This window comes from Mandrillus leucophaeus, unplaced genomic scaffold (genome assembly GCF_000951045.1).
Source record: "Mandrillus leucophaeus isolate KB7577 unplaced genomic scaffold, Mleu.le_1.0 Scaffold1020, whole genome shotgun sequence".
Lineage (NCBI taxonomy): Eukaryota > Metazoa > Chordata > Mammalia > Primates > Cercopithecidae > Mandrillus > Mandrillus leucophaeus.
Genome location: NW_012098322.1, coordinates 634,291 through 638,533, shown reverse-complemented (window position 1 = coordinate 638,533; position 4,243 = coordinate 634,291).

The following is a 4,243-nucleotide window of genomic DNA, read 5'->3' as shown; positions in this document are numbered from 1 at the left end:
CGTGAAAGAGAAACATACAAATATGGAAGAAGGAAGGCAGAAAAGAAACCTGCAGAGATGGATGGGAATTGACAATATTGGTGTAAACATATTTCTAAAATATGTATATGCATGCATATGTTCATATGTATGTATCTATGGGTATGTGTAGGTGCAGCTGTGTATGTATCTATGTATATGTATGAATTATTTCTTAACTCTGTCTGCTTAAAGGTTCTAGAAAAAATTCTAAATGAACATATCTTCCACCAAAGTCTTTATTTCTAGTACCATCCTACACTAATTATAACCTAGGCTATTTAAGTAAATAAATAGCTAATTCCAAAGCTGGAAAAGAGTAGGCATAAGAAAATCCTAGAACATGTTATGCCAAAAAGTACACAAAAAGTTAATGAGGGCATGTAACAAGAATTCAGAAGCCAGCTTAAAGGGTAATTTGAGTACCCAAAGGATTCAGTATAGTAATGAATATTAACCATTGAAAATAAATTATGTCCATGTTGATAATAAATGGTGAAATAAGCAGTAGAGAATGACAAGTCTCTTGGTGAATGTGGAGGGAGTTTTGGAGGTGGACAATAAATAAGTACTTTGCAATTATCACAGTAAAAACTGACAGTAGCATGAATCAATTCTTGTTACATTTTGGTGAGGAGCAGGGTGTATGTGCCATCAGGCATCACTTAACGACAGGTATACGTTCTGAGAAATGCATCTTGGGCAATTTTGTTGTGTGAATATCACAGAGTGTACTTACACACATTTAGGTGGTATAGCCTACTACATACCTGGCCTGTATGGCAGAGCCCACTGATCCTAAGCTGAGAATCTGTGCAGTGTGTTACTATCTGAATACTCTAGGCACTTGTAACACAATAGTAAGTATTTGTGTATCTAAACACAGAAAAGCTACAGTCAAAGGATGGTATTATAATATTATAGAACCCTGTTAGTATATGCAATCCATTATTGGCTGAAATGTCATTAGACCATCCATGGCTGTATTATCTTGAAGTGTCTATATCAGACTTACTGGTTGCAAGAGGGAAAGTTTTAAATATCATCGAAGAAATCAACAACTCTTTGACAAGGTAATTAAAATTAAAATCAGCAATGAGGAGCAGATGGGTATCTAGTATCTGGTAGACATCTCCAGATGTGATAAGCTAAGAATGACACAGAGTTACATGGTGTTGTGTCTGGAAATGCATAACCTGAGATGAATATGAGGACTCATTAGAGAAACACGAAATAACACTTTTCGTATTTTTAAAAAATGTTTTTCAAAAATATTGTCAAAAAATACAAAGGAAGACTATGTGAATGTTCCATATAAATTGAATCTAAAGATAAATGTCAATTAAACAAAATATCTCATCCTAGACTGGATCCTGTACTGGAGAGGGTGAAATGCTATTTAGGGCACTATTGAGTCAACTGGCAAAACTGGGATATGGATGTTAAACGAGTTAAAAGTGTTATTTCAGTGATAAATTTACTGAATTTAGAATTGCACTTAGGTTATGCAGAGAATTAATAAAGGAAATTTATTCTCTAATAATTCACAAAAGTATTGTGCATATAAATACACACACATACATCTACACTTATACACACATACACATACACACATGGATGTGGGACACAGATGACCAAGAAAATGAGCTGAAATAGGAACAATAGTTGAACCTGGTACTGTTTGTACTATTTTTATGTTTATGTATTTGTAACTTTATAAAAATCTTTCTAAATAAAAAGGTTTTATTTTAAAGCATACTTGAAGCTATGCCATGATAGTTGTCTAAACAAAAGCTGAAATTTCCTTAACCCAATGGCATAAATCTTGTATCAATAGATGAGTATACAAGAAGCTTCTTTAATTTATTGTACTAAGAAATGGGGAATTGTACGAATTATACATAATGAAAGCTGGATAAGCTGTTTTCTGTTTGTGATCAAGCATTTATTAGAACAGTTTTTTTTTTCGTCTTTTTTTTTTTTCTTGAGAGACCTGAGCCTGAAGTATGCAGAAGTTAATGAGTAGTTTTTTCACAAATGTTGATTGGTTTTTTCCTTTTATACTAGAATTCCAGCAAGTTTCCTGAATGGATTCCCATTCACTGCTCTTGGTAAAGAATGTCATGAATGAGTTAGAGCAGAGCCATAATCTCAGATGATCTCAGAATTCTTTTCATTGCGTGCTTGAGGAGAATACATCAAATTCTGTTTGGAAGTCATTTTCCACGAAGAGTTGATTTTGAAATAAACTGAGTTGTTTCTAGATAAATGGTTGCTTAGAAGAGGCAATGACTCAGTGCTTGAAATGGCCAGCCGAGATTCATAGTGACTAAAACTATTTCCGAATAGGGCATTGCCTCAGTAAAGCTGCATGATTATTGACAAAGAGCTCAACTGACAATTCTTTATTTTTCACTTTGCTATATTAGGAGCTATCTGAATATGGATTAAATGATGTTTAGTTTTTCTGAATATCCACAAAAAATAAAATAATTCTTGTATGCTTTTAAATGAAAACTAACTTTGGACAAACTCACTGTATTTTAGTTAAGCTGTGGAATCCATGTGGCCAGACCCATGCTTGTTGTTTTTCTCCTCTTTGGCCAGGACTTGGGAGAGCTCTGGTAAGAGACGGGGAAATCTTTCCTCTCCCCTTCCCAGGGACTCAAAAAACATTCAGTTGCCACAGCCAGGGTATTCATTGATCAGAGGTGCATCCTTCCTCCACAATAGACAAATCAATCACTCTGGATCACCAACAAGATCTACCTTGTTTGCATAATGACAATAGTGGGATTTATTACAGTGTAATATTGTAATGACTTTTTGTCCAGGAAACTTGTGAACATCCCATTCTTATCCACAAACTTATTCTTTCCTGCAAGGTCCCCAAGGGAAGTATACATACAATACAATTAAAGCGTAACAAAGAAGCATTCTACTCTGCGTTTACCATAAACTCTGAAGCGGAATTTCAAGACACTAAGTGAAAGCATACTTTATTTTAAATGTCAGATATGCTGGTATGTTATGTATAATCAATACTTACGAGACCTATTCTCTCCATTTGTCCTAGTGAGGCGGGAAATTAAAGAAAAATAAGATTAAAAAGAAAGAGAAATAAGTTTTCCTGTATTAGGCTAACTTGTCCCAGAGGCGGCAACAGGCGCAGCCCAGACCCAGGAAAAGTCTGGCTAGTATTATTTAATGTGCTCTGGAGACTCTCCCAGCACTGCTTCAACATAGGGAGAAGAAAACACAAATTTTCCTTTGTTTTATGGAATGAGTTTATAGATTCCTGTTCTCTGTAACTAGTGACTTCAAGTATTGTTTTATCTAAGAAGTACAATGAAGGTCATGAGAAGCCTGAGTAGGCCTGAACTACAAGCTGCCTGGGCACCGTAGGGAAGGTTATGGGATAAGCGTGTGCCTAGGCAAACCTAGATAAAGGACATCTGGGTTGCATAGCAATGGTTATGTGCAATCATAAGTTATAAACCTGCTACAATTTGATTAACTGTCTTTGTCCTGCCTCTGTATCCCTGCTTTCACGCCACTGTAAGCTCATTTCAAGCTAGCCCACCCCCGTCTGTGAAGTGTATATAAAAGTCAAGTGTTGTCCTTGTTCCGGGCCCAGTCTTTGGATGTGAGTCTGCTGGGCCTGAGCGCACTCAATAAAAGGTTCTCCTGTTTTAATTTGAGACCTCTCTCGTCCTCCTGAATCCTGCAACAATAGAGCCAAAATCTTGGTCATTGAATTTTCTCCTTTAATGGGACAAAGGCTTCAGGAGCCACCACTTCTTGAACTTCCATAGAAACTGCTCTGTGTTTGGCCTACACAGACTTGATTCCACCATCTATAAAATGTAATTTAAAAGTAGTCTCAAATCTGACCAACTTAGATAACTTTTCCTTGTCTTTGAGAATGGAGTAAAATGTGATTCAGGGCCAGGCATGGTAGTTTATGCCTATAATCCCAGCAATTTGGGAGGCTGAGGTGGGTGGATCACCTGAGGTCAAGAGTTGGAGACCAGCCTGGTCAACATGGTGAAACCCCATCTGTACTAAAAAATACAAAAATTAGCTGGGCATGATGGCAGGTGCCTGTAATCCCAGCTACTCAGGAGGCTGAGGCAGGAGAATCGCTTGAACCTGGGAGGCGGAGGTTGCAGTGAGCCAAGATCAGGCCATTGCACTCCAGCCTGGGCAACAGAGTGAGACTCCA